At 42.3% G+C, this 19,225-nt stretch overlaps 1 protein-coding gene and 1 non-coding gene across 2 annotated transcripts in view; both read left to right on the plus strand.

The window, feature by feature from the left end:
• LOC126336098 (uncharacterized) overlaps positions 1-19,225 on the plus strand; it is a 785,081-nt gene that overhangs the window by 312,452 nt on the left and 453,404 nt on the right. The window contains exon 2 of the mRNA XM_049999578.1: positions 2,041-2,138. The gene's annotated coding sequence lies outside the window, so the exon portion shown is untranslated. The remainder of the gene's footprint in view (positions 1-2,040; positions 2,139-19,225) is intronic.
• Positions 2,726-2,800, plus strand: Trnas-cga (transfer RNA serine (anticodon CGA)). Its single transcript has one exon. It is a non-coding gene; the product is annotated as a tRNA-Ser (tRNA).

Genomic DNA, 19,225 nt, shown 5'->3' on the forward strand with positions numbered 1-19,225 from the left:
GTCGTATCTCCTAACTATTTGGTGTACGATGACTTTAATTTTGCAGGTAGATCCAGGGGTATATGTGCTTACTGTCTGCGAAATGTGTTGTGATTTGAGTTAGTAGCATGGAAGTAATAAACTAAAACGTCACGCATAAAGTGGCAGTATTCACGAATCTCAGTGTTTGACTTCATGTCTCCTGAACTACTGGTCATACAATGATATTTTTTGTAGGGACGTTCAGTGATGTATGTGGAAACTGTCTGCGAAGTGTGTTGTGAATAGAGTTGGTAGCAAAGAAGTAAGAGATTAATAGGTCATGCATGATGCTGCTATTTTTCTCGCTTCTCAGTATCTGACGTCGTATCTTCTGAAATATGTGTCGTAGATTTTAGTAGGTACATTCAGAGAGAAATGTGGATGCTGTCTGCGATAACTGTTGCACTAGAGATCGTAGCAACGATGTAATAATAAATGTAAAGGCCTGGTACGATGCGGTAGTTCGTTGAGTGTTTATGATGTGGTTTTTCCTGAAAATGGTTCAAATGGTTCAAATGGCTCTGAGCACTATGGGACATAACATCTTAGGTCATCAGTTCCCTAGAACTTAAAACTAGTTAAACCTAACTAACCTAAGGACATCACACACATCCATGCCCGAGGCAGGATTCGAACCTGCGACCGTAGCAGTCGCGCGGTTCTGGACTGCGCGCCTAGAGCCGCGAGAGCACCGCGGCCGGCTTTGGTTTTTCCTGAAGCAAGTGTCTTACGATGATGTAATTTTTTTTGATACATTTAATGGTACATGTGAACACCGTCCGAAAAATGTGTCACAACTACAAGAAGTACTAAGAAAGTAAAAAATTAAAATGTCATGTTACATGTGGCAGTTTTACTGCATGAACAAAGAAAATGTAGTAAACGACAAAATTTTCCTTTCACCATTTTGTGAGGATCTCCAGCGAGGAAAAGGTACGTAAAAATCTGAAATTATGTGTAAAGTTATTGCAAGTCTCTAAGTGCTCTCGTTACCAAATAGTGTGTGGCCAAAGTATGGGTATGCGTCATGGGGTACACTCCTTTTTCGACCCCATCCTCACCCCTTTGATATGTGGGTGGTTTTTACCCCAACAGTGATTATTTTCCAGACAGGAAAAAATATTTGTACCAAATTGGTAGAAATCGGCTTAGTGCTTTAGGAGGAGATGTGGAACACATAGGTACATACTTACGCATGTCCATTCTTGTAATTTGTTTTGATATACAAATTCCTGATACTACGTCTATTATTACCATTATTACTGTTATGTGCTGCTCGTGTAATTCGCATTCCGCGATGTTAACTCACAACTGATGTCTGGTTAGATGGAAGAGAGTCGGAAGTTTCTAATTTTGCCAGGCGAGATAAACACATACATAAATAAACAAAAAAAAATCATTTTAAAATAATTGAAAATCCACGATCGCTTCAATTGTTTATTAGATAACCGGTTTCAGCACTCTGAACGTGCCATTATCAGATCTAAAACGTGGATTAACATTCATAAAACCATATGGACATCATGGCATATGGTTTTATAAATGTTAATCCATTGCCTCATGACACACCATGTGTTCACTGCAGAAAAGTCATTTCTCTCTGGTGTAATTTTGACTATACCTCTTTCTGTAAAAATGATATTTTCCCTGTGCTTGTATTCGATGGAAAAAAAACACAGTTCCTAAAGTAGTGAACGCGTTTCAAGGTAATTATGATGTTCAATGCGTACGAAAATTATGAGAAAATTTTGAAACGTATTGAACAGTGGGCACAGTGGAGGTTTTGCTACAATGTAAGAGAGTTTACTTCTTTGAAGATAGACCTTACTAGCAACTACATAAAAATAGAATGTTCTTACTGAAAGGCTCACCTGAGATACGTAAAGTTACAGTTCCTCTTTTGAAAATAGTTTCATCACACCAGCGCGCTCTACTAAGGTATGAAAAGTGAAGATTGTACGTGGTTCACGCTGCCGCCTCCGCGCCTTTTACATCGCGCCTCCTCTTCCGGTGTTGCAGATTGCCGCCAGCGCGAGGTGATGGGTTCGGCCGCGTGCAGCTGTCACCGCCAGCAGAGTGACGCGGCCTGCTGACGTCAACGCAGCCAGCACTCGCAGGTAGGCGGCCGGCTGCCCCGTGTTACCACGCGAGCAAGCGGTCTGGTCAGAAAGCAGCTTCACAACGCTGAGGCAGAGGCGATACCGGTGTGGCACAGGAAGTGTGCGATACAAAGCAGCGACAGAGGCATTTCTTTCAGACAATCACAAATAGATGAAATATGCCGTTCACTTATATTGCGTGGACGTGATAAAAGTCATAGCATCCCTCCTAATATCATGTCGGACGTCCTTTTGCAACAGCTCGACGTGCATGGATTGAACAACTCGTTGAAAGTCCCCTTCAGGAATACTGAGCCATACTGCCTGTATAGCCGTCCACAATTGCGAAAGTGTTGCCGGCGTAGGTTTTTGTTCACGAACTGACCTCTCGAATATCTCCCACAAATATTCTACGAGATTGAAACTTCCTGGCAGATTAAAACTGTGTACCGGACCGAGACTCGAACTCGGTACCTTTGCCTTTCGCGGGCAAGTGCTCTACCAACTGAGCTACCCAAGAACGACTCACGCCCCGTCCTCACAGCTTTACTTCTGCCACTACCTCGTCTCCTACCTTCCTAGCTCTGAGGACGGAGCGTGAGTCGTGCTTGGATAGCTCAGTTGGTAGAGCACTTGCCCGCGAAAGGCAAAGGTCCCGAGTTCGAGTCTCGGTCCGGCACACAGTTTTAATCTGCCAGGAACTTTTGTATCAGCGCACACTCCGCTTCAGAGTGAAAATCTCATTCTGGATTTTACGAGATTCATGTTGGGCGATATGGATGGCCAAATCATTTGCTCAAACTGTCCAGAGTTCCTTAAAACCAGTCGTGTACAACTGTGGCTCGATGACATGGCACATTGTCGCCCACACATATCAGTTCACACAGTGCCTTGTTGACAACCTGGATTCACGTCTTCGTGGGGTCTGCACCACACTGGAAGTCTAGCAACAGCTCTTACCAACTGAAATCTGGACTCAACTGACTCATCTAGTGTCCAGCCGATGTGGTCACTACCCGAGGAGGTCGTGCTCTTAGCAACGGCACTCGCGTCGGTTGTCTGTGTCATAGCCCATTCATGCCAGACGTCCCCGCATTGTCCTAAGGGATAGGTTCGCAATACGAACCACATTGCTTGATTATTTCACATTGCGTTGCTTTTTTGTTAGCACAGGAAACACTACGCAAAAGCCGCAGTTCTCGATATTTAAATGAAGGCGGTCGGTTTCTGAGTTGTCCGTGCTGAAAGATAATGTGGTGTCACCACCAGACACCACACCTGCTAGGTGGTAGCCTTTAAATCGGCCGCGGTCCGTTAGTATACGTCACTATCAGTGATTGCAGACCGAGCGCCGCCACACGGCAGGTCTAGTCTAGAGAGACTCCCTAGCACTCGCCCCAGTTGGAGAGTCGACTTTGCTAGCGATGGTTCACTGTCTACATACGCTCTCATTTGCAGAGCCGACAGTTAAGCATAGCCTTCAGCTACGTCATTTGCTATGACCTAGCAAGGCGCCATATTCAGTTACTAATGTGAACAGACAATATTGTGGATCATGTACCGTCAAGAGTGACGTTCCTCATTAATGGATTTAAGTTAAGAATCAAACTAATTACGTCCGCTTTCTGAATTCTAATTTCTTTGTAATGTTCCATACCTCAAGTCAGTATATATATCTCTCCTCACGCCAGCCTGCGTGAGCTAAAACGCGTGCATTTCGGCCTCCTCTAGTAACACGGTGTTGGCTCTTATGCCAACACAACAGATAATGCCTGAAATGTGGTAATCTCGGCACACTCTTGATACTGTGGATTTCGGAATACTGAACCCGTAACGACTTCCGAAATGAAATGTCCCCTGAGTCTGTCTCCAACTACCACTCCACTTTCAAAGTCTGTTAACCCCGTACTGCTGCCATTATCACGTCAGCAGCCTTTTCGTATGAATCACGCGAGTACAAACGACAGCTCCGCCAATGCACTGCCCTTTTATACCTCGCGTACGCGATTCACCCGCCATCTGTATATGTGCATATCGCAGTTTTTGTGACGGCACCCTAACCCAACGTCCTCGGCGGTACTTTTGGGGCAGCCACCAAACATTGTATAAAGCGTGGGTAGTGACCAGGATGTAGCTACGTCTGTTGGCCGAAAAGTAATTAATGACAAGAACTGCGCCAGCTAGAATGAAGAGATAACTTATCTTTATTTCTGACGAAACGTGCACCAGCGATACAAGTCCTAGTAATATTCAAGAGTAATCCGTGTACTGAGCCTAGTCGAATACAATAGCAAATATCACACTGCAATGGCTCCGCTATAAACTCCACGGAAGGCTAGCAATAGTCAATCGACAATAGACTGTCCGTCTCGGGACCAGCGCTCCTCCTCATATGCAAAAGGCAGAGGGCGCTGCGGACCCGAGCTCAGCCATGGCGCGACCTCTTCCGTCGGCGGTGACGCCCTGAGACGCCGACGGCCGCGACAGGAACTGTGGCCAGCGAAGTCACGGTCAGGGCGCGCGTGCGCGAGTTGGTTGGTTGGTTGGTTGGGTCAGTGGACACAATAGCTACCCCACTGCTTTTGTCACCGTAGTCTAAAACCATGTTTCCTGTATACAAGACAATTGACAACCATGGTACAAGGCGATTCTTTTCAGGTAATTATTAAAATAAAGTGGGAGCCTTCAGGTGCTACAAAACTACTTGTATGCTAAACTATGACGAATGAAAGTGTAATGGAACGGTGTATATAATAATAAATCAGGAAAGAGCATACTCTTCGTAAGAAATGTACCTGATGCTAGCTGAGTAGATATGTGTCAGGTGTCATACTACAGAAGGACCTTAAAGAAATTTAGCTTACTACAACAGTTGGAATTCAGTCCAGTAATGAACAGCTGCAGTTACTAGTACGTTGTTTACGTCAGAGCAAGTACTTGTAAAGGTTTTTTATTTTTATTTTATTACCGCTACCAGTCACAAAGTACATGGCTTCAAATTCCTTTAAAGCAAGTACTTGCTGAATTGGTAGAACAAGAAAATTATGAGTGGTTTAACTATTGTTCACTGCAAAACTATAAGAACCAATGAGACATAAGATCTTCCATTTACTTACCCAGCTCGAATTCTGGTTAAGGAATAGCTTTTAATCCCACTAATTCAGCCGATAACGTGAGGAAGGTTAACCCTGTAGCGTTCTTGATCACTGTGCATCTGGTTCAAATGGTTCAAATGGCTCTGAGCACTATGGGACTTCACTTCTAAGGTCATCAGTCCCCTAGAACTTAGAACTACTTAAACCTAACTAACCTAAGGACATCACACACATCCATGCACGAGGCAGGATTCGAACCTGCGACCGTAGCGGTCACGCGGTTCCAAACTGAAGCGCTTAGAACCGCAAGGCCACACCGGCCGGCCTGTGTATCTGGATCTTAGATTATATTCCGCATCTCTCTGTAGGATATCACGAACATTACTCCTAAAAATTGTATTTTTACTACACGAGAAATGAAGTAATTAGTGTCTTTGGAATTCGAAAGGGGACGACTAACGTTAAGTGGAAACGGGACGAAATGGTTTTCCTAAGGTACTTCCTGTTGAGGCAGGGTCGCGAGGGACTTACAGATAAGTAGGAATGGGGAGCTTGCTGAACTTCTACAGAATACTAAGTATCAGCCTAGGTGAGATGAACAAACACTACGAATTGAGAGGAAATCGAGGAAAGACTTGGGTAACAAGGGGCTGCGGAAATGAGTTTAGCGATAAACCTAACACAAAGTAGACGAAGTGAAGTATTTCTGCTATGGTTATTTTGAAAACAAATAAATAAATAAATAAATAAATAAAAATTCTCGATTCGACTTCCTTTACCCTGCTCTTATCTTTGAGATTATTTTTTTCCACTCTGTATTCAGTAATGTATTTACTTCCTTTCATGAGGTGGCTATTGCCTTCTCGTAATACATTTGCTATAATATCTCAATTTCTTTGTGTATTATTCTGCAGTTGCGTTTTAACGAGCTTCAATAGTAGCATTAGAGCTCAAGCCGGCCTGCTAACATTTCACGAGCATAATCAGTGGAGTCACATCTTGTAGTCGTTCTCTAGGAGCAGTAATCATTCTACCCAGAAATACTATACCACAATCACATATTTTTCAGTTTATGTGAGATCCAATACCAAAGATGAGCATACCACCGTGACAAGTAGCTCTGCAGAGTCATCTAAGCACAACTAACCTAATGTGGAAAGAACGTTCACATTTGTATGAAATCTGGGCCAAACTGCTGAGGTCATCGGTTCCTACACTTACCCACGACATAAACTAACTTATGGTAGTAAAAACAAGCACACCCATGTCCGAGGGAGGACTCGAACCTCCGGCGGGAGAGGCCGCGCAATCCGTGACATGGCGTCTCTAACCGCGCGGCAACCTAACGTGGACTCGTGGCTACGACTAAGAGATGGATCTGCATCTACATTCACACTCTGCAAACCACCTTATGGTGTATGGTGGAGGGAACTCGGTGTACCACTGCCGCTCCCCCCCTTTTTCTGTTCCAGACGCGAATGGCCCTCAGGAAGAACGATTATTGGTAAGTCTGCGTGACAGCTGAAATTTTATTTCCATGGTATTTTCTCGAGATTTACTTAGGAAAGCAATACATTGGCCTCTTCAGGAATGCAATCTCTCGGAATCCTTGCTTCTCCTGTAACGTCTGACAAAGGAGTTCGATAAGCATCTCTGTGACGAAACGCGCTGCTCTTCTTTGGATACTATTTCTTCTAGTGCTCCTCCCAGACTACCGAGCAACATTTAAGTATCAGTCGAATGAGATTTTTGATAGCTACTTCCTTTTCGGATGGACCACGTTTATTGAGGACTCCTTCAGTGAATCTCGGTATGACATGTGCCTTACCTATGATTAATTTAATGTGATCGTTCCACTGTATTTGCTCCGCACTCAAACTCCCACATACTTAATGGACGTGACTGCTTACAGCGATTGTCCAGCAATTGATGAATCATAAAATAGTGTGTATGTCCAACCATTTTGTGCACAATACGTTACATTTGTTGGCATACGTCCACCAATGCACATGTTTAAGTAACAGTAAGAAATGCACGCGCTGTGTGATCTGGGATACGCCAGCACACACCCGCTCCACCGCCAGAAGCACCGGCTGGTCAGCCTTGCGACCGGCGTCGCCACGTCGCTGCCCCGCGTGCAGATCTGCGAGCGTGTGCGTGCGCTTGTGTGCTCGTGCGTGCTGCGTGTTCGTGTGCGGCCGTACGGAATCAATAGAGTGGCGCGCTGCCGCTGGAGACCCAGTGTAAGCGGCCGTCGGCGGCGAGCCGGCGGCCGCTGGTGTGCGTACGGCCGCCGTCCGTGTTAATTGGGAGAGCGATGCGGCCACGCCGCGCACTCTGCTCCTCTTTCCACTCCACCTGCGCCCGCACCTACTCAACTCACTCCACGCCCTCACCACTGCTTCACTTCAAAAGCGCTCCTTGTCCCACAGTTGTCACCCAAATCACTTCAAACGAATGTTGGATTTAAGACTGTCCTCGAAGGAGCTACTTAATACGGAACATGTACAATATATGACGTATCACTAGCAGTGAGCAAATTAATTCTCTTTGATGTTGTCGAACGGACAAGAGCCAGGATGAAGAGTGGGCAAAAAATAAGATGTTGGGTCGTTACTCACCCATAGATGGTAGCAGAAACCATTATGGATATCTTCAGCCACCTAACCCATCATTATTGGAGGAAACATTAACCACCCGACAACCGATGGGGAAACTTTACGCGGTTAGCGGAGAGCGTTGATGTGTCACTTCTGGGATCGAGAGCGTCTTGCGGATTAACGACAAGGACTGCTGAGCTGGCCAGCCTGGATGTGGTTTTCGGTGGTTTCCGACATCCCGTACAATATGTAGTCCACGACTAGCTAACAAACTACTTTACTATAAACGATTCAGATTTCCGTAAACATCACAGCACAACTTTGCCTTAATAATGGTAAAAGACGACCTGAATCAGAACAGGTGACCCTAGACTTCAGCAAGACTTTGACACTGTCGACTTTGACATTTTAATGCGGTGCATCACTTTCTGGAGAATCCTCGTAGCATATCATAAACCTTTCGGCTCAAAATTATAGACACGATAGGGAACCTTAAACTGATTATTTTGAGATAAGGAGCCAATGATGGGCAATGAGAAACAAACTGTCACTTTATACAAATAACTTAAGCTCACTGCAGTTTTACAACGAGACGACAGCCAGTTTCAGATCATTTTATTCCATTACTTGCATACCTAGTTTTTTTTCTTTTTTTTAAAAAAAAAAAGAAAAAGAGCTACTGTTGTTGCTCATCGGATACACACAGTGTCACTTGAAGTGTGGATTTAGTGGTCTAGTTGATAAGTGATTATTTTGCCCATGGCAATGAATTTTCTCCATTTAAGGTGATGCCTTTTGCGGAACTTTTCTGTTACATTCTGGAGCACCATACATACGTACAAAACTACATCTGAATCTACATCTATACTCTTCGAACCACTGTGAAGTGTATGGTAGAAGGTACGTCACACTTATTAGGGCTTTTTCCGTTCCATTCATGTACGGAGCGCGGGACAATGATAGTTTAAAAGCTTCTGCGCGTAATCCTGTCCTCGCGAACCGTTTGGGAGCGACACATAGGGGGTTGTGCCCTTGTTCCTAGAATCCTCATTTAAAACTCGTTCTTGAAAAATTTTTAGTAAACTTCTTCTGGATAGGTTCCGGCAATCTTCAAGAGTCTGCCAGTTTAGTTCTTTCAACAAGTCAGTGATACTCTCCTGTGTGTCAAAAAAGCCAATGATCGTTCGTGCCGCCCTTCTCTGTAAATTTTTAATATCCCCTGCTCGCCCTGTTTGGTATGGGCCCACACACGTAAGCAATATTCTAGGATGGGTCGCGCGAGCGGTTTGTTAGCAATCTCTTCTGTAGACTCGTTGCATTTTTTGAAACGTCCCCTTAGAAAAATTGTGCAAAACTGTTTTACTGTACAAAAATGAAAGACTGCAACTACAAAGGAAATTCTCTCTATGATTACGCCCTAGCAATAAACAAAAGCTACACTAATTACACAAACTACAAGAAAAAATCAGAAGATTCCAGTGAGGTATCCTGGGCTAAGGGTCGACATATGAAACGTCCCCTTTGTAAAATTTATACAAGATTGGTCTATATGAAACGTCCCCTTAGAACAATTATACACGACTGTGCTTAAACTGACACACAATATTTTTTTAGCGCAACGCAATCTGACTTTCAGTAATCCCTACAAGAGAATGGCCCAGACTAAATTAACCTATTCGTTTCACAAATCACTTACCTCACAAAAATCTTCGTTACTCGAACTACTGCAATACAGCGAGCGCCACTACTGATTTGATTTTGATTTTGTTTGAATTTTCTAATTTGTTCATACTCTTCAGTGTCAGTGAAGGCAACAGGTCTTGGGTCAATCAGATCATCATCTACCTTAGTGAACTGATCTGAAAGTTCGGCTACTTTATCCGACAGTGAAATTATTTCCTCTGTGTGTTTTTCTGAACCAAGATTCAGAGTGTCCATTTGTGTTGAAATCGTATCTACTGTGTCCTTTAAGTTTTCCTGAGTTTTTGCGAGTTGCGTAACCGAATCGGTAAATGCAACTATGTCAATTTTAGCTTGCAAGGTCCCATGATTTTCATGAACAATAGTTTGCAGTTCTTTTATGGCTGCTTCGTGATTCTGTAACGCATTTTCATGACGCGAAAAAATAGGTTGAAAACGCTCACAAATTTGTGTTTTTACGTCATTACAGACTTTTTGACATTTCGATTCAATGTTATGTAACTCAGTAGTTAAATCTTCAAGTGTTTGTTCAAGCGTGGTGTCTAACTTCCGATGATTTTGTTCCATTGTGTCTAAAGTTTGAAGCTTTTGCTGTGTTTGTCTCTGATTTTGTTCCATTGTGTCTAACTGTTGCTGTATTTGTCTCTGGTGTTGTTCCATTGTGTCTAACTTTTGAAGATTTTGTTCCATTGTGTCTAACTTTTGAAGATTTTGTCCCATTTGTATCTGATTTTGTTCAAGCGTTGTGTCTAACTTTTGTAGCCTTTGTCTCATTTGTTGCATTAACTGTAATAACAGTGCACTGGTGTCTGAAACATGTTCCTCAGTGCTATTCGGCAGTGCATTTGAACCGGGAATATTCGCATTTTGAAAAGCAGAAAATGTGTCTCGATTTATTTGAGAAAACGGTGATGACGCAAAACCTGAATCTACAGTATTTCCAAGATTGTGCCCTGTCATTTCGGAATCCTGAGGCGAGCTGTTGCCCACCGATCGATCGATAATGCTTCCCTGTTCACTAATTGTTTCACTGCCTACGCCATTATTTTCAGCCCGCTCCATTTCCCTATGCACAATTACCAAATTACTACTTTGAACATTAGTTGATTATTTACTTGGTGACGCTAACACACTGCTTTCGTCTTCACTGTCATTTCTGAGTTTACTTTGGAGCCTAGTATTACGTTTTTCACACGCCATTATTGTCACAATATTTCACACGACAACACAGAAAAGCACAATTTGAAGAGCAAAAGTAAGAGAACACATTAACATAGCACTGAAAATAATATCTAGTTAATTGCAATTGCAGCTGCGAAATACTTGGTGCAAATTTACATGCGTGCCACACCTGTTTTACTGAAAAACAATGAAAGACTGCAACTACAAAGGAGATTCTCTCTGCAATTACGCGCTAGCAATAAACAAAATCTATACTAATTACACAAACTACAAGAAAAAATCAGAAGATTCCAGTGAGGTATCCTCGGCTAAGGGTCGACACATGAAACGTCCCCTTAGAACAATTATACATGACTGTGCTTAAACTGACACACAATATTTTTTAGCGCAACGCAGTCTGACTTTCAGTAATCCCTACAAGAGAATGGCCCTGACTAGCATTAACCTATACGTTTCACAAATCACTTACCTCACAAAAATCTTCGTTATTCGCACTACTGTAATACAGCGAGAGCCACTACTGCCAGCTAAATAAAAGATTCAAACTACAGAAGGCACTAACTACTGATAGGCATAGTTAGCAAATGAAAGCTTTCGACAGAGAACAAACAATGTATTTACCTCAATAGTGTTCAAAAGTCATAATGTATATAGCAGTTCATGACATCCCGTCTTACAAATTTCATAACTCCGCCATCTCTCTCCCCACATCCACCACTGCTGGCGGCTCACCTCCAACTGCCCAACGCTACGCGCTGTTAGCATCCATCTGCCCAACGCTACAATGGCGAGTATTACAATAATGTCAACCAGCCACAGACTGCACACAGCACAGCCAGTGATCTTCATACAGAGCGCTATGTGGCGTTACCAATAAAAAAACCTAAACAGCCTACTTACATTTTGTAGTATTCTACCAATAACCCGAGGTCTGCTACTTGCTTTACTCACGACTGTATTTATGTGAGACAGCTGTGACTCACTGATATCATATTCATAGGAAACTATGTTTTATCGTTTTCTGAAGTGCACAGTTCTGAATATTTGAAGTAATTTTCAGTTTTTGCATCACTATTAAATGTTACCAAAGTCTGACACAATATTTGTACAGCTTCGTTCAGACTGGACTTCGTTGTACATAACTATATCATATGCGAAACGTCTGAGTTAACTGTTAATATTGTCAGCAAGGTCATCAATACACAACATGAAGAACAAGGGATCCAAAACACTTCCACATCCGTCGATGACCTTTAGTCCAAGATAACATGCTGCGTCCCCCTTCCCAACTGTGGAAGTTCCCATAACAAGTAATAGGCTACGCCTTCTTTGACAGCTCGTAGAGAAATATTAAGATAAACTTCAGCATGGACCCATCGAAAGGCCCCACCATCCACGTGATTGTGTCACGCAGTTGTTCCCAGTGAAACATGAACAGTTTATATACACATGCTCCATATATAAAGCTCATTCAAACCTTGTATCGCCTGGAATATTAATTTCCGACCATTGGTTCCTGATGTCAAAATAATGATTTAAGGATCCTCTGCAGTCTGTATAATTATGACCCAAAAGGTTCGAGATACCCTGCTCAGGCTAATTTTTATAATTCAGTATGACGAAACATAAGGTTCTGAGCATTGTTGTTTAGATGTTCAGTGCGAAGGCTGGTTTGATGCAGCTCTGTGTGTCAGTCTATTCTCTGCATACACGCATTACCACTGCAGCCATCATTCACATCAACCCGCTTACCCTACTCAGGCTGTCGCCTCCCTTTGCAACTTTTAACCACCACGCTTCCCTCAATCCAAAATTCGACTTCTCCTTGATTTCTGAGGATGTGTCTTACCAACCTATTCCTCGTGATAGTTATGCCACCAATTTCTTATTTATTCTTCATCAGTTATTCACTGAGATGACAGAAACGGACTCTAGAAGTGGTTGGAAGTCCCTTGCAGATATACCAGGCCATCCTGCCTGTATAGCCGTCCATAATTGCGGAAGTATTGCAAGTGCAAAATTTATTACACTAACTGGCATCTCGATTAATTCCCATACATGTCCGATTGGATTAACGTCTAGAGAACTGGGTGGGCATTGCATTCCCTCGAAATGTCCAGAATGTTCTACGAACCAATCGCGAACAGTTACGGCCCGGTGGCATAGCGCGTTGTCATCCATAAAAATTCGGTCGCTGTTTGGGAAGATGAAGCCCACGAGTGGCTGCAGGTGGCCTCAAAGCAGCCGAACATAACCATTTCTAGTCAATAATCGGTTCATTTGGACCCAGTCCATTACACTTAAACACAGTCGTCACCATTATGGAGCCACCACCAGCTTTCAGGTACCTTGCTGACAGCTTGAGTGCATGACTTCGTGTAGTCTTCGCCAAACCCGAACCATACCAACTGAAATGGGTACTCGTCTGACCCGGCAACGGTTTTCCATTCGCCTAGGGTCGAACCGACTCTGTTACGAGCCCAGGAGAGGCGCTGCAGGCGTTATTGTGCTGTTACTAAAGTCACTCAGTGTTACTTTCCTGCTAGCACTGACAACTCGTTAAGTGAAGACCGTCGGCCACTGCGTTGTCCGTGGTGAGAAGTATTGCCTGAGATTTGATATTCTCGGCACACTCTTGAAACAGAAAATCTGGGAATATTGAATTTCCTAATGGTTTCCGAAATAGAATGCCCTATGCGTCTAGCTTCATCTACCATTCCGCGTTCAAAGTCAGTTAATTCTCGTCGTGCGGCCATAATCCCGTCGGAAACGTTTTCCCATGTGTACAAATGACAGTAGCGCCAATGCCTTTTATACTTTGTGTATGCGATACGACCACCGGGCACATCGCTTTCCAGTGACTTCGCCGCCCCAGTGTGCGATCCGCCTGCGTAACCTTCAGCACTGCCCCCGCAGAACCACACTGCAAGAACATATTCTCTTCGTGTCTGAACCATTCATCACCCACGTTCCACTTCCACACTAGGTTACACTCCACACGAATTCCTTCAGAAAAGGACTTTTATCAGTTCAACTTATAATTGATGTTAAGAAATTCCTCTCACTCTGACTTTTTCTTGCCAGTGTCAGTCATCTTCGTCCATCGTCAGTTATTTTGCTATGGTAATAGTAACATTGATCTACTGTTTGTCATGCCTTATTTTTACAATCTAATTCTCTGAGACTCACCTGCTACATTCCATGCATATTGACAGTAATTTGGTATTAAATTCTTTTGGCAAATGATATTTTTTGGAAATGTTTGGTAAGATCTCATGGGACCAAACTGCTGAGGTCGTCGGTCTCTAAGATTACACACTACTAAAACTAACTTATGCTAAGGACAACACACACACCTATCCCCGAGGGAGGACTCGAACCTCCGACGGAGGGAACCATGTAGGACCGTGACAAGGCGCCCTAGACCGCGAGGCTACCCCGTTCGGCTACAAATGATATGATCTCTTTTTTAGCCCCATTTGTAACTACTCTGGTCACTAATTCAGTATTCCATGCTGACTTTTGATGAGCAAAAGTGTGTCAAATTTGACAGTAACATATATACAGGGTGATTCAAAAAGAATACCACAACTTTAAAAATGTGTATTTAATGAAAGAAACATAATATAACCTTCTGTTATACATCATTACAAAGAGTATTTAAAAAGGTTTTTTTCTCACTCAAAAACAAGTTCAGAGATGTTCAATATGGCCTCCTCCAGACACTCGAGCAATATCAACCCGATACTCCAACTCGTTCCACACTCTCTGTAGCATATCAGGCGTAACAGTTTGGATAGCTGCTGTTATTTCTCGTTTCAAATCATCAATGGTGCCTGGGAGAGGTGGCCGAAACACCATATCTTTAACATAACCCCATAAGAAAAAATCGCAGGGGGTAAGATCAGGGCTTCTTGGAGGCCAGTGATGAAGTGCTCTGTCACGGGCTGCCTGGCGGCCGATCCATCGCCTCGGGTAGTTGACGTTCAGGTAGTTACGGACAGGTAAGTGCCAATGTGGTGGCGCTCCATCCTGCTGAAATATGAATTGTTGTGCTTCTTGTTCGAGCTGAGGGAACAGCCAATTCTCTAACATCTCCAGATACTGTAGTCCAGTTACAGTAGCACCTTCGAAGAAAAAGGGACCAAAAACTTTATTGGCTGAAATGGCACAGAAAACGTTCACCTTAGGCGAGTCACGTTCATACTGAGTTGTTTCCCGTGGATTCTCAGTGCCCCATATACAGATATTGTGATGGTTGACTTTCCCGTTAGTGTGGAAAGTTGCTTCATCACTAAACACAATCTTTGAAACGAAAGATTCATCTGTTTCCATTTGAGCAAGGATAAAATCACAGAAATCGATTCTTTTAATCTTATCAGCTGCAGACAGTGCTACAACCAATTTCAGACAATAAGATTTCATAACTAACCTTTTTCGTAGGACTTTCCATACAGTTGATCGTGGAATTTGCAGCTCTCTGCTAGCTCTGCGAGTCGATTTCCCTGGGCTGCGAACAAATGCTTGCTACATTTTCATCGCTCGTTCTAGGCCGTCCAGAACTTTTCCCTTTGCACAAACACCCATTCTCTATAAACTGTTTATACCAACGTTTAATACACCACCTATCAGGAGGTTTAACACCATACTTCGTTCGAAATCCACCCTGAACAACTGTCGTCGATTCACTTCTGCCGTACTCAATAATAACACAAAAAGCTTTCTGTTGAGCGGTCGCCATCTTAGCATCAACTGACGCTGACGCCTTGTCAACAGCGCCTCAAGCGAACAAATGTACAACTAAATGAAACTTTATAGCTCCCTTAATTCGCCGACAGATAGTGCTTAGCTCTGCCTTTTGTCGTTGCAGAGTTTTAAATTCCTAAAGTTGTGGTATTCTTGACACTACATCTTAATATTACGTTTCAGACGCTAGTGTCACTTGCTTCTTCTAAATTTCTTCCAGCTTCAATTTTTTTTATTAACAAAATGTTAGCAGCAACTATGAAACAAATTAGTTATCTATTTACACTCATTAGAAGTGCCAGTTATTACCAAAAACTACAAAATGACATAATTGTCATGATTTTATTACTAATGACTAATGTCGAGGTGTTGGGCATCTGCAACATAATGACACAATTATCTTGAATTAGAATTACTCACGCGAAGCATTTTTATTATTACGCTAATATGTTAATATGTTGATTGAAAGTAATGTTAATCGAATAGAAGGTAAACTAGTTAATTCACTGTCATAGTATTTGGTTGGAGCGAGACTTAATCTTACTGCTGAGTTTCCATAATTTACATAACTGGTGTGACGCCAATGACTGGATAGTATTTTCTGAATAGTCGGTGGCCAAAGAAAACTTTGAACGCACGTTTTCATGCCTCTGTACTTTAGTACCCCGTTTCTTTCCGCGTTGATTAATCCTACTGTTTCTCTTAAACTTGAGCCTATTCTACATAACCCCGTTATGTAATGACAGTAGTGTCGAAGGGACGATGCGATGCAAGTTACCCACTTACGCCAATGTACAACACATTCGTTTGATTATAGAACCTCAATCAAGACAATTAACTTAGTGCGCGCTCTTTAAAATGGGGAATAAATAGTCATTGAGTGTACTATGTTTTGTTACTTATATCTTGGACGACTTTACCTAGCTATATATTCAGGCGCAATGTTTTTCGCCTTTTGTAGACTGTGCCTTCGTCTTCTGGGACAAATTCATATACGCTATAAAGTTCCCTTATAAACGGAATGAGGGACGATTGAACGTGAGAAACAGAATTTATCGTGACACGCACGAAAAGAAACGCGTTCTCTCTGAACATCAGAGAATTCTTCGCTTCAGTGATCCTAACAAATGGAAACTCCTCGGAGTGGCACGAAACGACTGTACGTAATAAGTGAAGCGAAGCGAAGCGAAGCGAGTTATAATCAGTGGGTGAGATTCTCGTTGGTTTGCTGGATATAAGGATAAATGTAGGAACTATTCATCGTTCTCGAGTTGGGTCAGGAAATAAAATGTATTTCTGTAGCTTTTTGCTGCATTTATTGTAAGACAGCCTTTTTTTCTTTCTCAGAGAGATATATTTTGCTACAGTTGGTATCACCAGTTAAAACAATAACGCTGTCATCAACCCGGATGTTGATTTGAACATCACTGTGCTTTACTAGGAAAAGTATTACTGGAGGCTGCATGCCATTGCCTTCTTCTGATCTTTGAACTAACTTCCCCAGCCAATTATAGGAGGGCCTACAGTTCAACGTGGACTCCGATTAATGATACAAATCAAACTTTTTCGAGTTAAAAAACATTTCCAGAGGCGAAAAAGGTGATAAGTGACAGAAAAAAATCCGAAGTCTAACCAATGATGAAACCTGAGACTTTGGGTCCGTAGTCGTGCAATATTTTAAACGACTCCGTCGCCTCTTACACCCTCGCTCGCGATCGCCAATTGTTGCCTTCTCCGCCTGGAAACGCGGGCGTTAGCTTTCGGGTCACAAAGAAAAATGAATGTCTTCGTTATTGAAATAAACATACTGTCTTCCTTCTTAAAATATAATTTTAACCAACTACAGTTTATAATCTTCTCCATTCACGAAATAATTTTATAGTTTTTATATTATAATAACATATTTGCCTTTAAGATCTTAATGTTTTCTCTTTATGAAACGTAGAACAAAGTTTCTCCATTTTTGTCGTGTTTTATTTCAGTGTAGTGTTTTCACTTTATAGTGTTCTTTAATAAATTTATACAATTTTGGTGTACATTTTCTGTTTTCCTGAGTGTGATTTTCCGTTGTAAGATGTATCTGAGACTCTTCCTAACTTTTGTCTTTTTCTTTTAAAATGTAGTACATTGTCTACCCTTTTATTCACTTAATTCCAGTTTCCACGGTGTTACTGTACGATATTTAGTCTGAGTGTGCAAGACTGCTGTCTTTAATGTCATGACGTATCTATATTGTAGTCCTCACTTTTCGTTGGATTATTGAACTTTCGGGGCGATCACGCTCCGAGGAAGCATTGTCTTGCCGTGTACTTACAACAGTGTCCCAATGCTAGTGCTGACTCCGTCCGGGCTTAGGGGGAACAGTTGCTATTGAGCTCCGTACGCGAGGCGGTGTACGCTGACGCGTCGCGGTTTAGTAATGTGCAGAATTTGGTAGAAAGTGAAATTAATAGTTAAGAGTGTTACGTCAGTCTGTAGAAGAAAAGTGTTTCAGTTGTTTCACGGAAAAATACTTGGGATTAATTAAGAGGCTTATGGGTGTTAGGTAAGTGAATCACTATTACTGTCGCAGTGGTACACATTGATAGTAGAACGTGAATGAAAAGGCTTCCGTGATCAACAATAGCTGTTTAATTGAAGTGGAAAGGAAACGTTGTAACTGTTGCTTCAGTCTGAGTGTCTTTGTTAAGTACGTGCGTTACGTGCAAAAGGAACAAGTCGAAGTGATTTGACATGTACTGTTATTACTTCAAACTGACATTTTTCATTGTTTCATCTTTCATTCTTTAATATTTGAAAAGTAGAATAGACATGTGTTCGTATTAGGCTGACGGTCAGGTTTATTTTCTAACGAAACGTGTCCTCTCCGCGAAGCCACCAAAGGTGAGTCCCTCAGCCGCAAAATATACCTTATCCGACTAGACAAGGACAGTCTAATAACGACTGTAACAAACCATCGTGTTTTATATCTTTTGGAAGTGTCCCGTTGATGACAGCAAATTTCTGTTTGGCCACGTTCCAAACGTCTTCCACCTTTTTACACACGAGTCTCTGTTCCTCGTTATCGTTTATTGTGCAGGTGGGACTTCTTAAAGGTATTACTAATTCTATTTTGTTGAGTTTACAATTAGTAGGTAATTTTCCGGTGAGTGCTATGTACCATTCTGATCTCACGCTAGACAGAAAGTCTCGGTTGTTCAGATTGCTGACCAGTAGCGTTGTGGATATCTCAGTTAAACATTATTCCTGCTCTTATTTTCCATTAATTTTCTGCACTGTTCTTTGAAATTGGTCATTTTATTCTCAGAGTTCCTCCTTTCAATGTAGCGGGACTCAGGTAGTTAAGCAGACGGAAGGGTTCATTAGGTATCTGCTGGATATTTATTGCAGGGTGAAAACTGAGACCATTTCAACTTAACAATTGTGCCATTTTCCATTGTTTACCCATTAGGCACAGGTATAAAGCTTTTGGTTTATTATTAATGTCAGTGAGGATGGTAATGACAAGAGTTTTTGCGCCGTATTTGAAAATGTGACCTCGGGTCACGAGGCGCTAGAGGTAGTGACAGAACTTGTGGCTTGGAATTAGTGTAGGATATTGTATAAATGTAGGGGACTGCTTCCCGAAATCCATATAATTGTCTTTCACTGTATTTTGGTAATGACTCCCGTACGTGAGTTAGTAATTGTTTGTTGTTTACATCGATACTGTACGCTTTTTGCTTCTAAATTCAATAACAAAACATTTCATTTTTCCTCATTTTGTTAAGTGCTCTCATTT

The sequence above is a fragment of the Schistocerca gregaria genome, chromosome 2 (assembly GCF_023897955.1).
Source record: "Schistocerca gregaria isolate iqSchGreg1 chromosome 2, iqSchGreg1.2, whole genome shotgun sequence".
Lineage (NCBI taxonomy): Eukaryota > Metazoa > Arthropoda > Insecta > Orthoptera > Acrididae > Schistocerca > Schistocerca gregaria.